We start from the raw sequence: 18,781 nt of genomic DNA on the forward strand, positions 1-18,781 counted from the left end.
GTGGTGTCTCTGTAGCACACAAGAGCCTTGCTTGGTTAGTGGTGTCTCTGTAGCACCACCATAGCCTTGCTTGGTTAGTGGTGTCTCTGTAGCACACAAGAGCCTTGCTTGGTTAGTGGTGTCTCTGTAGCACACAAGAGCCTTGCTTGGTTAGTGGTGTCTCTGTAGCACCAGCCTTGCTTGGTTAGTGGTGTCTCTGTAGCACACATGTGATTGAAGAGTTTTCTGAACAAATCACAACTGGATTAATGCTATCATTCTGCCAGGTTTTGGGGAATCTTTTCCATCAACCAGAAGATGGTTGTCATTTGCATCATCGCTAACAGCTACACATAGTGGATTTAAAACAATATATTTTACCTTTATTTAACCAGGCAAGTCAGTTAAGAACAAATTCTTATATTCAATGACGGCCTAGGAACAGTGGGTTAACTGCCTGTTCAGGGGTAGAACGACAGATTTGTACCTTGTCAGCTGGGGGGTTTGAACTACCCTACCCTGCCGGATCATTAGCATCATCGCTAACAGCTACACATAGTGGATCATTAGCATCATCGCTAATAGCTACACATAGTGGATCATTAGCATCATCGCTAACAGCCACACATAGTGGATCATTAGCATCATCGCTAACAGCTACACATAGTGGTAGACAAATGCACTCTGTCCACCTCCTATCTGTCCTTAAACAAAGCGGGCACTGCTTCATGTGGCAACAGCAACACTCACCTAAATAGCCCCCATGCCGCTGGGTGAGATAAGTGTTCACTGTATTTGAGCAGCATTATGTGAGGCGTTATTATGTGTTGTTAGTGATGGTCCATTTAGCTCTGAATATGCCACCCTCTTCAACCTGTCACCTAATCCTACCTAATGGGCAGGTCAATCCTGGAGGAAAGTATTGGCTGTAAGAAGTAAGAGAAAACATAACATCTGTTTTTTTTTTATTACTTCTTATGACATTGTTTGCCAGAATAAACATAGTAATGGAGATTCCAATTTGCGTTACCCACTCCAGTTAGCAGATGGCAAGTTTTTCAGGTGATGCTGCTTGCGTGACGTATAATGTAGTGGACGGATATGAAGCCTCTTCAACAGCGACAAAAGGCTATTGATTTAACCAACGCGGTGGTTTGCTAGCAAACAAAACAGAATAATTGAAGCGTTTTAGACCAATTTTGTGTATATTACTCTTCGTGTTTTGAACATAATTCTGTTTACCTATCTACTAGCTCATTTCAACGTAATTTGCGAAATTAGCAACATTGATACAGCATTAGGCTAATCTCCCGGAGCATAAACTCACTAAGCAAGACAGAGAAAGAAACTCTCGTGAAATTAGAGAAATAAGCTTTCAGAATGAAAAGGGAGGAAGAGGAGGCTATCACAGTGAAAGAAGAGGATGAGATTACACTGAAAGAGGAAGATGGGAAAGAGGTTGTCAGAGTGGAAGAGGAGGTAGAAGCTTTCAGAATCATAAAGGAGGAAGATGAGAATGTAGTGAAAGAAGAGGAAGAGGAGGCTATCTCAATTAAAGAGGAAGACGTCTTGGGAGTGAAAAAGGAGGAGGAGGAGACTGAAGAACTGATTAACACCAGTGAGTATTGTCTTTAACAGGGGCACAAACTATGCCGTTGTTGAACTAATGTGGGGTTTTTAAGGGGCATTCTACTGAAGTTCAACACTTGAATATGTTGTTCAGTACTGTTGGAATTGTTTAAGGGTCGATCTGCCATTGGTACATATATTCTGGGAACTTGTAATTAGATGTATTGAATTCTCCACGTGGTCTATATTAAAGTGCACTTTATCTAATATAACAGGATTTTAAAATTCAATATTGGTGCATCATTTTTACTTAAAATATCAAACAGAAAATGTAAACAATATTTTATAAAATCAAGATGAAAGTGGCAATTTTAGGCCCTTTTTAGACATATTCATGCCTCTTGTAAGACTCTATGATTGCAATAGATGGTCATAAGTTTACCATCTGTTTGATGTTCTCATTCACACAGGAGAGAGACATGACTATGGTGGATCCTCTGCGGAGCCTCAACAACATCCTGATGTTGACGAGGCAGGGAAGAGTCTCTCCAGATCAGAACACCAGATGGTACAGCTTGGTCTGGTCTAGCATACAGCTTGCTCTATTGGGGTCAGGGCTGGGTTTCTGTAAAGCACTTCATGACAACAGTGACATCAGCATCCATAATGATATGTGTCTGTGTCCCCTCTTTATGGTTACCAGGACAACGCTAGCCTGCCCCCCTCCTCCCTCCCGGAGTCCCTGTGTCGTGCCTCTCCCGGTAGCACCTTACTGCTGGGTATGAAGAGGTTGTCTGTGCTGCTGGTGGACTGCAGGAAAACAATGGGGCTGAGAGGAACTTTGAGAGGAGGAGAAGAGAAGAAAGGATCAGATTTGACTCATCAAAGTAAGTGCTGTAGATTAGTTTCAACAAATACAATGATTACTAGCCTGTTCAACCTCTCTTTCGTGTCGTCTGTGATTCCCAAAGATTGGAAAGCAGCAGTCCCCCCCTCTTCAAAGGGGAGGACACTCTTGACCCAAACTGCTACAGACCTATATCTATCCTACCCTGCCTTTCTAGGGTCTTCGAAAGCCAAGTCAACAAACGGATTGCCGACCATTTCGAATCTCACCATACCTTCTCTGCTATGCAATCTGGTTTCAGAGCTGGTCATGGGTGCACATCAGCCACGCTCAAGGTCCTAAATGATATCTTAACCGCCATCGATAAGAAACAATACTGTGCAGCCGTATTCATTGACCTGGCCAAGGCTTTCGACTCTGTCAATCACCACATCCTCATCTGCAGACTCGATAGCCTTGGTTTCTCAAATGATTGCCTCGTCTGGTTCACCAACTACTTCTCTGATAGAGTTCAGTGTGTCAAATCGGAGGGCCTTTTGTTCGGGCCTCTGGCAGTCTCTATGGGGGTGCCACAGGGTTCAATTCTTGGTACGACTCTCATCTCTGTATACATCAATGATGTCGCTCTTGTTGCTGGTGAGTCTCTGATCCACCTCTACGCAGACAACACCATTCTGTATACTTCTGGCCCTTTGGACACGGTGTTAACAACCCTCCAGATGAGCTTCAATGCCATACAACTCTCCTTCCGTGGCCTCCAATTGCTCTTAAATACAAGTAAAACTAAATGCATTCTCTTCAAACGATCGCTGCCTGCACCTGCCCACCCGTCCAACATCACTACTCTGGATGGTTCTGATTTAGAATATGTGGACAACTATAAATACCTAGGTGTCTGGTTAGGCTGTAAACTCTCCTTCCAGACTCATATCAAACATTGCCAATCCAAAGTTAAATCTAGAATTGGCTTCCTATTTCGCAACAAATCATCCTTCACTCATGCTGCCAAACATACCCTTGTAAAACTGACCATCCTACCGATCCTCGACTTAGGCGATGTCATTTTCAAAATAGCCTCCAATACCCTACTCAATAAATTCGATGCAGTCTATCACAGTGCCATCCATTTTGTCACCAAAGCCCCATATACTACCCATCACTGCGACCTGTACGCTCTCATTGGCTGGCCCTCGCTTCATACTCGTCGCCAAACCCACTGGCTCCAGGTCATCTATAAGACCCTGCTAGGTAAAGTCCCCCCTTATCTCAGCTCGCTTGTCACCATAGCAGCACCCACCTGTAGCACGCGATCCAGCAGGTATATCTCTATGGTCACCCCCAAAATCAATTCTTCCTTTTGGCCGCCTCTCCTTCCAGTTCTCTGCTGCCAATGACTGGAACGAACTACATAAATCTCTGAAACTAGAAACGCGTATCTCCCTCACTAGCTTTAAGCACCAGCTGTCAGAGCAGCTCACAGATTACTGCACCTGTACATAGCCCATCTATAATTTAGCCCAAACAACTACCTCTCCCCCTATTGTATATTTATTTATTTTTGCTCCTTTGCACCCCATTATTTCTACTTTGGCACATTCTTCCACTGCACATCAACCATTCCAGTGTTTTACTTGCTATATTGTGTTTACTTTGCCACCATGGCCTTTTTTTTGCCTTCACCTCCCTTATCTCACCTCATTTGCTCACATCGTATATAGACTTGTTTGTTTATACTGTATTATTGACTGTATGTTTGTTTTACTCCATGTGTAATCTGTCGTTGTATGTGTCGAACTGCGCTGCTTTATCTTGGCCAGGTCGCAGTTGTAAATGAGAACTTGTTCTCAACTTGCCTACCTGGTTAAATAAAGGTGTTCTCAACTAGCCTACCTGGTTAAATAAAGGTGTTCTCAACTAGCCTACCTGGTTAAATAAAGGTGTTCTCAACTAGCCTACCTGGTTAAATAAAGGTGAAATAAATACGTTAAAAAAATAGATCTTCCCACTGGTGTCTGTTACCAGGACAACTAGCAGAGTTCTGTTAGTTGACAAGAAGGTGGACTGGTATCTGTTACCAGGACAACTAGCAGAGTTCTGTTAGTTGACATGAAGCTAGACTGAGAGAAACCAATTGACCATATTAAACCTTGGATGAAAGTTATCTAGAGATGCTTGTTTTACATAAACTGTTCCTAAAAACATGATGGATGTTACATTGCCTGTCTCAGTCAACCCCCCCATATCATTACAAGACTCTAGAACTAAACTCCAGACACTCCAATGTGGTCTGTATTGCTTCATTAACCTCTTGGAACCCCCCCCCCCCACCCCACCCCCCCCCGATCCAGGATAATTGTCATCAACTACGCTGAATAGCATAGCGCAACGGTCAAATAATCTTACTAGAAAATATTCATATTCATGAAATCACAAGTGAAATATAGTGAAACACAGCTTAGCCTTTTGTTAATCACCTTGTCGTCTCAGATTTTGAAATGATGCTTTACAGCGAAAACAATACAAGCGTTTGTGTAAGTTTATCGATATACTAGAAAAGCATTATGTACACCTAGAGGCAGATAAAAAGCAATCAAATGAATCGTTTACCTTTGATGAGCTTTGGATGTTTTCACTCACGAGACTCCCAGTTAGACAGCAAATGTTCCTTTTGTTCCATAAAGATATTTTCTATATCCAAATACCTCCGTTAGTTTGATGCGTTATGCCTAGGAATCCTCCGGAAATAGCGGTCACGACAACGCAGACAAAAATTCCAAATTATATCCATAATATCGACAGAAACATGGCAAACGTTTTTTATAATCGATCTAATCCTCGAGGTGTTTTTCAAATATCTATTCGATAATATATCAACCGGGACAGTTGGCTTTTCATTAGGACCGGGAGTAACAATGGCTACCTCTCTGTTTAGCACAAAAATCACACAGAGCCAACAATTGACCACTTTCGCATTGTGGATGTTTACACTCATTCTTCAAAATAAAAGCCTGAAACTAGGTCTAAAGGCTGTAGACACCTTAGGGAAGCCACAGAAAAAGGAATCTGGTTGATATCCCTTTCAATGGTCAATAGGGATGCATAAGAACAGAAGGGTTTCAAAATAAGAGTCACTTCCTGATTAGATTTTTCTCAGGATTTCGCCCTCAATATCAGTTCTGTTATACTCACAGACAATATTTTGACAGTTTTGGAAACTTTAGAGTGTTTTCTATCCTAAGCTGTCAATTATATGCATATTCTAGCATCTGGTCCTGAGAAATAGGCCGTTTGAATGTTATTCTTCCAAAAATGAAAATAGTGCCCCCTAGTTTCAAGAGGATAATAACCGTCCGATCTACAGAACTTGTTAAAGATTGCAAATATGTATTTAAAACAAGCTCTCTAAACCTTTTCTTAAAGCTATGAAATATGATTAAATGAAAAGCAATTTTTGTGAGACTTGTTCTTCGTCTCTGTAATGGATCAAATGTATTCAATTTCCTACTTTAACAGGTAAAATGAAGCCTGAACTCCAACATATAGACCTTAAAGAACATGGCTTAATATATATATACTATATAGACCTTAAAGAACATGGTTTAATATATATATACTATATAGACCTTAAAGAACATGGTTTAATATATATACTATATAGACCTTAAAGAACATGGTTTAATTTGGAAATTACTAACTATTTGTTCATGTGTCAGTGTGGTGCTAACAGTTTAGCTTCCTCGAGTGTCCCTGGATCTCTCCATCTGTGACTCGGGATATGTTATCAGAGTCGGTACAGCCACCTGGTTTCTTCACGCATCGCGCCGACAGTAACAAACATCTCTCTGGTAAGAAGAAGGGCGGGGGTGTATATGCCTTATGATTAACGAGACGTGGTGTCGTCATAACGACATACAGGAAGTCAAGTCCTTTTGTTCACCTGATCTACAATTCCGTACAATCAAATGCCGATCGCGTTATCTACCAAGAGAATTCTCTTCAATTATAATCACAGCCATGTATATCCCCCCAAGCAGACACCTCGACGGCCCTGAACGAACTTCATTGGGCTCTATGTAAACTGGAAACCACATATCCTGAGGCTGCATTTATTTTAGCTGAGGATTTTAACAAGGCTAATCTGAAAACAAGGCTCCCTTAATTTTATCAGCATATCGAGTTCGTGACCTGGGCTGGCAAAATCCTGGATCATTGCTACTCTAACTTCCGCGACGCATACAAAGCCCTCCCTCCTTTCGGCAAATCTGACTACGACTCCATTTTGTTGCTCCCAGCCTATAGACAGAAACTAAAAACAGGATACGCCCGTGCTCATGTCTGTTCAACGCTGGTCCAACCAATCTGATTCCACGCTTCAAGATTCTTCGATCACGTGGACTGGGATATGTTCCGGATAGCGTCAAACAATAACATTGATGTATATGCTGATTCGGCAAGTGAGTTTATTAACAAGTGCATCGGTGACGTTTTACCCACGGCGATTATTAAAACCTTCCCCAACCAGAAACCGTGGATTGATGGCAGAATTCACACAAAACTGAAAGCGCGAACCACTGCTTTTAATGAGGGCAAGGTGACCGGAAACAAACAGTGTAGCTATTCTCTCTGCAACACAATCAAACAAGCTAAGCGTCAGTTTAGAGACAAATTAGAGTCGCAATTCAACGGCTCAGACAGTATGTGGCAGGGTCTACAGTCAATCACGGACTACAAAAAGAAAACCAGCCCCGTTGCGGACCCCGCTGTCTTGATACCAGACAAACTAAACAACTTCTTTGCTCGCTTTGAGGACAATACAGTGCCACCGACACGGCCCGCTACCAAAACCTGCGGGCTCTCATTCACCGCAGGCAACGTGAGGAAAACATTTAAACGTGTTAACCCTCGCAAGGCTGCCGGCCCAGACGGCATCCCTAGCCGCGTCCTCAGAGCATGCGCAGACCAGCTGGTGTGTTTACGGGCATATTCAATCAATCCCTATTCCAGTCTGCTGTTCCTACATGCTTCAAGAGGGCCACCATTGCTCCTATTCCCAAGAAAGCTAAGGTAATTGAGCTAAATGACTACCGCCCTGTAGCACTCACTTCCGTCATCATGAAGTGCTTTGAGAGCCTAGTCAAGGATCGTATCACCTCCACCCTACCTGACACCCTAGACCCACTCCAATTTGCTTAAAGCCCCAATAGATCCACAGACGACGCAATCGCCACCATACTGCACTATGCCATCTGGACAAGAGGAATACCTATTTGAGAATGCTGTTAATCGACTACAGCTCAGCATTTAACACCATAGTACCCTCCAAACTCGTCATTAAGCCTGAGACCCTGCGTCTCGACCCCGCCCTGTGCAACTGGGTCCTGGACTTTCTGACGGGACGCCCCAAGTGGTGAGGGTAGGAACCAACATCTCCACTCCGCTGATCCTCAACACTGGGGCCCCACAAGAGTGCGTTCTCCAGCCCTCTCCTGTACTCCTTGTTCACCTATGACTGCGTGGCCATGCACACCTCCAACTCAATCATCAAATTTGCAGATGACACTACAGTGGTAAGCTTGATTACCAACAACGACAAATTGGCCTACAGCGAGGAGGTGAGGGCCCTCAGAGTGTGGTGTCAGGAAAATGACCTCACTCAACGTCAACAAAACAAAGGAGATGATCGTGGACTTCAGGAAATAGCAGAGGGAGCACCCCCCTATCCACATCGACGGGACAGTAGTGAAATGGTCCACCCACACAGACAGAGTGGTGAAGAAGGCGTAACAGCGCTTCTTCAACCTCAGGAGGCTGAAGAAATTTGGCTTATCACCAAAACCACTCAGAAACTTTACAGATGCACAATCGAGAACATCCTATCGGGCTGTATCACCGCCTGGTACGGCAACTGCTCCGCCCACAACCGTAAGGCTCTCCAGAGGGTGATGAGGTCTGTACAACGCATCACTGGGGGCAAACTACCTGCCCTCCAGGACACCTACACCACCCGATGCTACAGGAAGGCCATAAAGATCATCAAGGGCAACAACCACCCGAGACACTGCCTGTTCACCCCGCTATCATCCAGAAGGCGAGGTCAGTACAGGTGCATCAAAGCTGGGACCGAGAGACTGAAAAACAGCTTCTATCTCAAGGCCATCAGACTGTTAAACAGCCATCACTAACATTGAGTGGCTGCTGCCAACATACTAACTCAAATCTCTAGTCACTTTAATAATACAAAAGTTTGATGTAATAAATGTATCACTAGTCACTTCAAACAATGCCACTTTATATAATGTTTACCCTACATTACTCATCTCATATGTATATACTGTAGAGGGAATAGCTACTGCATCTTGCTACTGCAAGGGGGTGGCAGCGTAGCCTAGTGGTTAGAGCATTGGACTAGTAACCGGAAGGTTGCGAATTCAAACCCCTGAGCTGACAAGGTACAAATCTGTCGTTCTGCCCCTGAGCAGGCAGTTAACCCACTGTTCCCAGGCCATCATTGAAAATAAGAATGTGTTCTTAACTGACTTGCCTGGTTAAATAAAGGTAAAATAAAAAACTGCATCTTGCCTGTGCCGTTCTGCCATTGCTCATCCATATATTTATATGTACATATACTCATCTCATATGTATATACTGTAGAGGGAATAGCTACTGCATCTTGCTACTGCAAGGGGGTGGCAGCGTAGCCTAGTGGTTAGAGCATTGGACTAGTAACCGGAAAGTTGCGAGTTCAAACCCCCCCACCTTTATTTAACCAGGCAAGTCAGTTAAGAACACATTACTTGTTAGATATTACTGGTCGATTCATTCCTTTACACTTGTGTGTAAACGGTAGTTGTTGTGAAATTGTTTACTTGAAATTGTTGTTAAATTGATTACTTGTTAGATATTACTGGTCGAGCATTTCGCTACACTCCCATTAACATCTGCTAACCATGTGTATGTTAACAATAAAATGTGATTTGATTTGATAGCTGGTACCAGTTGGACAGCTCCATCTGTGACGTTTTCAAGCTGTGGAGTGAGTTTAAAAGGTACCAGTTGGACAGCTCCATCTGTGACGTTTTCAAGCTGTTTACGGCACGTTCTCACCTCCGTTACACATGTTCAGGTTGACTTTCCCACGGAATCGACCATATACAGTACCAGTCAACAGTTAGGACACAACTACTCATTCAAGGGGTTTTCTTTATTTGTACTAATTTCTACATTGTAGAATAGTAGTGAAGACATCAAAATAAAATATCACATACGAAATCATATAGTAACCAAAAAAGGGTTAAGTGAATCTTCAAAGTAGCCACCGTTTGCCTACAGATTCTGGTTTGATACCCAGCTGTGTCGCAGCCGGCCACAACTGGGAGAGCCAATTGGCCCAGCGTCGTCCGGGTTGGGGGAGGGTTTGGCCGGTCAGGATGTCCTTGTCCCATCGTGCTCTCCTGTGGCGGGCCGGGCTAATGCACGCTGACACGGTCACCAGGTGTAAGGTATTTCCTCCGACACATAAGTGCGGCTGGCTTCTGGGTTAATTGTGCATCGTGTCAAGATGCATTGCGGTTGTGTTTCGGAGGACGCATGAAGTTCGCCTCTTCCGAGTCCGTATGGGAGTTGTAGCGATGAGACAAGACTAACTACCAATTGACAAAAATTGGGGCAAAAAAGGGGGTAAAAAAAAAGTTAAACATTCGCCCCAAATATTTCATTATTTTTATTTTACCCAAAATACCATTTCATTAGTGATTAGTCAAAATGATTAGTCTAAATCAAAAAATTTGCCATTTCAACATCATGTGTCAAACCCTTGAGACAACGGGGAGATGTTAGAGGTGCTTTGTGTCTCCAATGAAAAAAAATTTGTTTTTGAAAAAATTACTTTTAAGGAAGTGTGTAGATCGCATTCTGTATCATACAGCTACGAAGGTTATATATTTAGAACCACCTGCTCGATAGGAATCCAGAGATGTCTGTGTCTTGAGTGTTGTAGAACTGTTTAGTTGTTTGTGTTCTGACTTCTAAAACAGAATGAAAAATAAGAATATGAATAAGTAAGTAAACATATTACAAGGAAGCTCTACAATATTTGTTTTAAAATCACACCAAGATTGTTTTAAATGATGAAATGTTTGAAAACGGACCTCAGGTTATTGAGGGATCTGATTTGGATTAAACCTCATAATAAGGCAGTTTTATGATGTTGAGATTTCATTCTGTTCTCTCTTTAAATAAACACTGTCTTTGGCAGGAGGAAAACCAAACTTGGACGAACCAGAGACGTCCAAACCAGCAAGACGACATCTCTGCTCCCAGATTGGAAAGAGTTTTGCCAAGTTAGGAAGCCTGAAAAGACATAAGAGTCTCACAGGGGAAAAGCCATACCACTGCTCCTTGTGTGGAAAGGGTTTTAGACAGCAAGGAAGCCTGAAAGCTCACGGCCGAATACACACAGGGGAGAAGCCTTACCACTGCTCCCATTGTGGAAAGGGTTTTAGACAGCAAGGAAGCCTGAAAGTTCACGGCCGAATACACACAGGGGAGAAGCCTTACCACTGCTCCCATTGTGGAAAGAGTTTTAACAGGTTAGGAGGCCTAATAACTCATGAGCGAATACACACAGGGGAGAAGCCATACCGTTGCGCCCAGTGTGGAAAGAGTTTTGGCTCGTTAGGAAACCTGCAATCTCATGCAAGATTACACACAGGGGAGAAGCCATACCATTGCACCCATTGTGGAAAGAGTTTTCGCATGTTAGGAAACCTGCAGTCTCATCTGAGAATACACACTGGGGAGAAGCCATACCATTGTGCCCAGTGTGGAAAGAGTTTTAGCATGTTAGGAAACATGAAAGCTCATCAGCAAATACACACAGGGGATAAGCCTTACCACTGCTCCCAGTGTGGATCTAGGTTTACCAGGTTAGGAAGCCTGAAAAGACATGTGGACACACACCGAAGCCTTTCCATTGCGCCCTGTGTGGAATGAGTTTTAACCATTTAGGAAGCCTGAAAAGAAATGAGAGAATACACACAGGGGAGAAGCCTTTCCATTGCGCCCTGTGTGGAATGAGTTTTAGCTTGATAGGAAACATGAAATATCATGATCTAAATACACCCATGGGAGAAGCCTTACAAATGTCACTTATAAGGCAGGTGAGGATCCACACAGAGAAAAATAACTTCTCCTACTGTGTAAACTGATATTTCACATCACATTGACTTAAAATTCATCAGAGAACATACACAGTGCTCCCATTGTCTTATTTTAATGACTGTGTTTAATTGTTTATACCATATGAAATTGAATTGTACAAAGCATACTCTAAAATATATTTGTATGTTTTTATTAGAAAATAAAACTGAATATGGAGTCTGTCCGTTTGAATATAGAGTAGATCAGATTCCGTGTGTTTAAATGGTCCTTTTTTAAAGTCTGACATTGTGTGTTTATCTGGATGTGTCATTCCTCCAGCACCATTGATAATCAGAATAAGACCCATTGATAATCAGAATAAGACCTTCAAATATGTCACCATCAATCATCATGTCACCACAACAACAGACATTTACAAGCCTACCACTGGTTGAATAAACGTTGTTACCCGAATGATGAGATTATTATTTTATTTGTCAAATGGCAACCAAGCATCGATCATCATGTCACCAGAATAAGGCCCTCAAAATGTATTGGAATGGAGCATCAAGCTCATCACGTGCACTTTCACCACCCTGCGAAGTTCATAACTTATTTAATCTGTAGCCTAATAAACTACATGGGTTCCCAAGTCGTCCAGAAGTATTGGAATGGAGCATTTTTATTTATTTAACCAGGCAAGTCAGTTAAGAACAAATTTTTATTTTCAATGACGGCCTGGGAACAGTGGGTTAACTGCCTGTTCAGGGGCAGAACGACAGATTTGTACCTTGTCAGCTAGGGGATATGAACTTGCAACCTTTCGGTTACTAGTCCAACGCTCTAACCATTAGGCTACCCTGCCGCCCCAAGCTCAACACATGCACTTTCACCACCCTGTGAAGTTCATAACTTATTTAATCTGTAGCCTAATAAACTACATGGGTTCCCAAGTCGTAGTGGGAGGACCACACAATATATCATCACGTGACTCCAAGTTAATTAAGATCTATCTGATTTAACTTCGATGTGATGGTTATTATATAAATATTTGCGCATAAAGGAGTTTCCATCGCCATTTCTCACTTATACATTTTTACTGACACAAAAACACCCAACCATGTCAAACAAACTAACAAATTGTCTGTTGGCATTGAAGATCAGTCAGTGAAGAGACTCCAGGGATGGTGATGAAGGCTGTAGGAATGAAGATCAGACAGTGAAGAGACTTCAGGGACAGAGATGAAGGCTGTAGGAATGAAGTCAGGTGGGGGAGTGGTCGAGGCAGCCAATGATTGTGAGGAAGCATGCGGGGAACAGGCTCCTTTCTACTACCATTCTGGGGTCTGGATGCATGCCAACAAAGACTACAACTGCTTCAAACAATGGGAGAGGTTTCCATTGACCACCACACTTTCTTTCATAACCAGGAAGCCCATATTGAGTCAGCAGAAGTTATTCAGGTGCATAATACATTGACCTCCTGTATATAGCCTCCACATTGACTCTGTACCGGTACCCCCTGTATATAGCCTCCACATTGAGTCTGTACTGGTACCCTTGTATATAGCCTCCACATTGTCTCTGTACCGGTACCCCCTGTATATTGCCTCCACATTAACTCTGTACCGGTATCCCCTGTATATAGCCTCCACATTGACTCTGTACTGGTACCCCCTGTATATAGCCTCCACATTGAGTCTGTACTGGTACCCCTGTATATAGCCTCCACATTGAGTCTGTACTGGTACCCTTGTATATAGCCTCCACATTGTCTCTGTACCGGTACCCCCTGTATATTGCCTCCACATGAACTCTGTACCGGTATCCCCTGTATATAGCCTTGTTATTGTTATTTAAATAAATAAAAATTAAACTTGTTTATTTATTAAATATTTTCTTAACTCTTATTCAGAGTTTGCACACATGACTGCAAATCACTTTGGATAAAAGTGTCTGCTAAATGGCATATATTCTAGTCTGGAACAGCTGATGCCCTCATGCATGCCTCAGTTTTGCTTGCCTCGAAGCGAGCATAGAAGTGATTTAGCTCGTCTGGTAGGCTCGTGTCACTGGGCAGCTCGCGGCTGTGCTTCCCTTTGTAGTCTGTAATAGTTTGCAAGCCCTGCCACATCCGACGGGCTTCGGAGCTGGTGTAGTATGATTCAATCTTAGCCCTGTATTGACGCTTTGCTTGTTTGATGGTTCATCGGAGGGCATAGCAGGATTTCTTAGAAGCTTCCGGTTTAAGAGTTCCGTACATGGAAAGTGGCAGCTCCTACCCTTTAGCTCAGTGCGAATGTTTCCTGTAACCCATGGCTTCTGGTTGGGGTATGTACGTACAGTCACTGTGGGGACGACGTCCTCAATGCACTTATTTCTAAAGCCAGTGACTGATGTGGTGTACTCCTCAATGCAAAACAGTCCTGGCACTACACACCTGGCTAAAAGACAATTGTAGCTCTGCTGGAGTCACTTTTATTGATAACTTTGACACCTTCTGGAAACAGACGATACTCTACAGGAATGACGGAGTCCATCCAAATCTTCTTGGCTCCTGGACTGTGTCCACGCTTTTCAAGGCTGTGTTGAAACAATGACTGGTAAATGATCCTAATCATCTTGGCTCTTGATCCAAGATCAGCTCAGTTAATCCCTTCCATTGTGACAATGAGTCATCATAATGCTGCATCAAATGTATATGATTTTAGGTGTATTGGAAAACACAATATAAGTCATTTAATTTATGTACCCCTAATTGCACCGAATACATGTGTTTGTCCTACAGCTATTGTAAGCAGTAATCATGAGTAATCATAAACCATTGTTACACTGTTAGCACTGAGGCAGTGTGCAATAGCAGTAAGACCACTTCATGCAGCTCACCCTATACTATCAGCTCCAATGTAAATAACAGGAGTAAGTCTATCTCTGATAAGCATTAAAAACCTTTGGTGATACAGTGGCAGCAACACATGGTTATAACATCTACCGAAAAGACAGAAATGCCAACGGAGGCAGTTTATATTCAGAACCACATTCCTGTAAAGATTAGAGACGATCTAATGTGAAATACTGTTGAAGTAATATGGCTACAGGTTCATCTGCCTCACCTAAAGCCCATTCTGGTGGGAAGTTGCTATAGACCACCAAGTGCTAACAGTCAGTATCTGGATAATATGTGTGAAATGCTTGATAATGTATATGATATCAACAGAGAAGTATATTTTCTGGGTGATTTAAATATTGACTGGCTCTCATCAAGCTGCCTACTCAGGAATAAACTTCAAACTGTAACCAGTGCTGGCAACCTGGTTCAGGTTATCAGTCAACCTACCAGGGTAGTTACAAACAGTAGAGGAATGAAATCATCAACATGTTTTGATCATATCTTTACTAATGCTGCAGAAATGGGTTTTAAAGCAGCATCCAGATCCATCAGATGTAGTGATCACAATATAGGAGCCATGAGTAGCCGCTAACTCGTCCAGTTTGTTATTTAATGACCTGCACATTTTGACAGGGTGAGTTCTTCCCCGCCTCCGTAATCTGTTCCTGATAACACCTCTTGAGCCTCACTTCTTCTTAGCTCACCTTTTGTTTGTTTGTTGATTTTGTAGAACAACCATCTGGCAAGGCCATGCTGTTTTGGAGAGTGTGCGCTCCTTCTCCTTCTTCTCTTCTTTATCTGGGAAAGAGAACAGAAACTCACGGGAGTAGGTGATAGTGGTTGATTTACTCACTGAATCCATACAACCTCCGGTAGTGATTGTAACATTTCCGCATATTACAGCGATTAGGTGTCACGCCCTGACCTTCAGAGAGCTTTTCTATTTCTCTATTTGGTTAGGGTGTGATTTAGGTGGGCAATCTAGTTTTCTTTCTTTCTTTTTTCGGCCTGTTCTCAATCAGAGGCAGCTGTCTATCGTTGTCTCTGATTGGGGATCATACTTAGGCAGCCTTTTTTTTCCCACCTTAGGTTGTGGGATCGTGATTTTGTATAGGTGCTGTGTAGCAGAAGTTTACGTTCGTTTTTTTTTGTTCATTTTAAATAAAAGTAAGATGTTCGCCTACCACGCTGCACCTTGGTCTCATTCCAACAACGTACGTAACATTAGGATTAAGGTCGTCACACATGCCACCGAACAATATACTTTTAAACTGGCGACGGATTTACACAAAACGAAACAAAATTTAACATATAAGCAAACAAACAATTCACGCAGGTGAGCTCAGGGACTGGCGACGCCCCCAACAGGACACAACAGGTTCTTACTCATACAACAGGTTCTTACTCATACAACAGGTTCTATCTCATACAACAGGTTCTATCTCATACAACAGGTTCTATCTCATACAACAGGTTCTATCTCATACAACAGGTTCTATCTCATACAACAGGTTCTATCTCATACAACAGGTTCTATCTCATACAACAGGTTCTATCTCATACAACAGGTTCTATCTCATACAACAGGTTCTTACTCATACAACAGGTTCTATCTCATACAACAGGTTCTATCTCATACAACAGGTTCTATCTCGTAGTATTGTGATCCTAGCGAGGCAACACAAACATTCTAAATTCTAAATGTTCTTTATGAGTAGTATTGTGACCCTGGGGTGGCAACACAAACATTCTAAATGTTCTTTATTAGTAGTATTGTGACCCTGGGGTGCCAACACAAACATTCTAAATGTTCTTTATGAGTAGTAATGTGACCCTGGGGTGGCAACACAAACATTCTAAATGTTCTTTATGAGTAGTATTGTGACCCTGGGGTGACAACACAAACATTCTAAATGTTCTTTATGAGTAGTAATGTGACCCTGGGGTGGCAACACAAACATTCTAAATTCTAAATGTTCTTTATGAGTAGTATTGTGACCCTGGGGTGGCAACACAAACATTCTAAATTCTAAATGGTCTTTATGAGTAGTATTGTGACCCTGGGGTGGCAACACAAACATTCATTCAGTTGTCCTGAGTCTGCACGAAACTGCCAGGACCTCAGATAAATGGAAACACTAGATTTTTTAAATCTTGTATCGCTTGACACATTCCATTAAAATAGTCATGGCCTCTAAACCTTCAAGCGGCATACTGGACTGTATTCCAACTAAACTAGTGAAAAGAGCTACTTCCTGTGTTTGGCCCTCCTACATATACCAAACTCACTAAAAGTGACAGTAATAAAGCAGATCTGAGTCAAAAAAACAGAAGACACCATGTCAGATATAGAGTTGAAATGTATTACATTTTGAGTTTGCATCCCAGTACTACAGTTTATATACAGGACCAGTCAACAGTTTGGACACACCTACTCATTCAAATCAAAATCAAATCAAATTTATTTATATAGCCCTTCGTACATCAGCTGATATCTCAAAGTGCTGTACAGAAACCCAGCCTAAAACCCCAAACAGCAAGCAATGCAGGTGTAGAAGCACGGTGGCTAGGAAAAACTCCCTAGAAAGGCCAAAACCTAGGAAGAAACCTAGAGAGGAACCAGGCTATGTGGGGTGGCCAGTCCTCTCCTGGCTGTGCCGGGTGGAGATTATAACAGAACATGGCCAAGATGTTCAAATGTTCATAAATTACCAGCATGGTCCAATAATAATAAGGCAGAACAGTTGAAACTGGAGCAGCAGCACGGCCAGGTGGACTGGGGACAGCAAGGAGTCATCATGTCAGGTAGTCCTGAGGCATGATCCTAGGGCTCAGGTCCTCTGAGAGAGAGAAAGAAAGAAAGAGAGAAAGAGAGAATTAGAGAGAGCACACTTAAATTCACACAGGACACCGAATAGGACAGGAGAAGTTCTCCAGATATAACAAACTGACCCTAGCCCCCCGACACATAAACTACTGCAGCATAAATACTGGAGGCTGAGACAGGAGGGGTCAGGAGACACTGTGGCCCCACCCGAGGACACCCCCGGACAGGGCCAAACATGAAGGATATAACCCCACCCACTTTGCCTAAGCACAGCCAAGGACGACACCCAGACAGGATGACCACATCAGTGACTCAACCCACTCAGGTGACGCACCCCTCCCAGGGACGGTATGAGAGAGCCCCAGTAAGCCAGTGACTCAGCCCCTGTAATAGGGTTAGAGGCAGGGGAACCGGCCAGGCAGAGACAGCAAGGGCGGTACGTTGCTCCAGAGCCTTTCCGTTCACCTTCCCACTCCTGGGCCAGACTACACTCAATCATATGACCCACTGAAGAGATGAGTCTTCAGTAAAGACTTAAAGGTTGAGACCGAGTTTGCGTCTCTGACATGGGTAGGCAGACCATTCCATAAAAATGGAGCTCTATAGGAGAAAGCCCTGCCTCCAGCTGTTTGCTTAGATGTTCTAGGGACAGTAAGGAGGACTGCGTCTTGGGACCGAAGCGTACGTGTAGGTATGTACGGCAGGACCAAATCGGAAAGATAGGTAGGAGCAAGCCCATGTAATGCTTTGTAGGTCAGCAGTAAAACCTTGAAATCAGCCCTTGCCTTAACAGGAAGCCAGTGTAGGGAGGCTAGCACTGGAGTAATATGATCAAATTCTTTGGTTCTAGTCAGGATTCTAGCAGCCGTATTTAGCACTAACTGAAGTTTATTTAGTGCTTTATCCGGGTCGCCGGAAAGTAGAGCATTGCAGTAGTCTAACCTAGAAGTGACAAAAGCATGGATAAATTTTTCTGCATCATGTTTGGACAGAAAGTTTCTGATTTTTGCAATGTTACGTAGATGGAAAAAAGCTGTCCTCGAAATGGTCTTGATATGTTCTTCAAAAGAGAGATCAGGGTCCAGAGTAATGCCGAGGTCCTTCACAGTTTTATTTGAGACAACTGTACAACCATCAAGATGAATTGTCAGATTCAACAGAAGATCTCTTTGCTTCTTCGGACCTAGAACAAGCATCTCTGTTTTGTCCGAGTTTAAAAGTAGAAAGTTTGCAGCCATCCACTTCCTTATGTCTGAAACACATGCTTCTAGCGAGGGCAATTTTGGGGCTTCACCATGTTTCATTGAAATGTAACAGCAAACTAATTTAACAGCAAACGTTATTTTTTGTGCACTACTACTAATTATAATAATAATCTCATCATGTAATCATGTAGGTAGCCTACCTGCACTGTATCTGTGAGCTGTTGGCTACAGAGCACGTTTTCTATATAATGAGAAGAGTTGAAAATGCGATAGAACACCTACTGCTTTTTCAAACCAGCCCACTGGGCACAGACGTCAGTTTAACA

At 42.8% G+C, this 18,781-nt stretch overlaps 1 long non-coding RNA gene across 1 annotated transcript; it reads left to right on the forward strand.

Annotated features, from left to right (window-relative positions):
• The first annotated feature begins 2,385 nt into the window (after nucleotides 1-2,385).
• LOC109877033 (uncharacterized) lies at nucleotides 2,386-11,996 on the forward strand. The gene is made up of 2 exons (XR_004208310.1): nucleotides 2,386-2,435; nucleotides 10,650-11,996. It is a non-coding gene; the product is annotated as an uncharacterized LOC109877033 (long non-coding RNA).
• Nucleotides 11,997-18,781: the final 6,785 nt, after the last annotated feature.

The sequence above is a fragment of the Oncorhynchus kisutch genome, unplaced genomic scaffold (genome assembly GCF_002021735.2).
Source record: "Oncorhynchus kisutch isolate 150728-3 unplaced genomic scaffold, Okis_V2 scaffold1567, whole genome shotgun sequence".
Taxonomy (NCBI): Eukaryota; Metazoa; Chordata; class Actinopteri; order Salmoniformes; family Salmonidae; genus Oncorhynchus; species Oncorhynchus kisutch.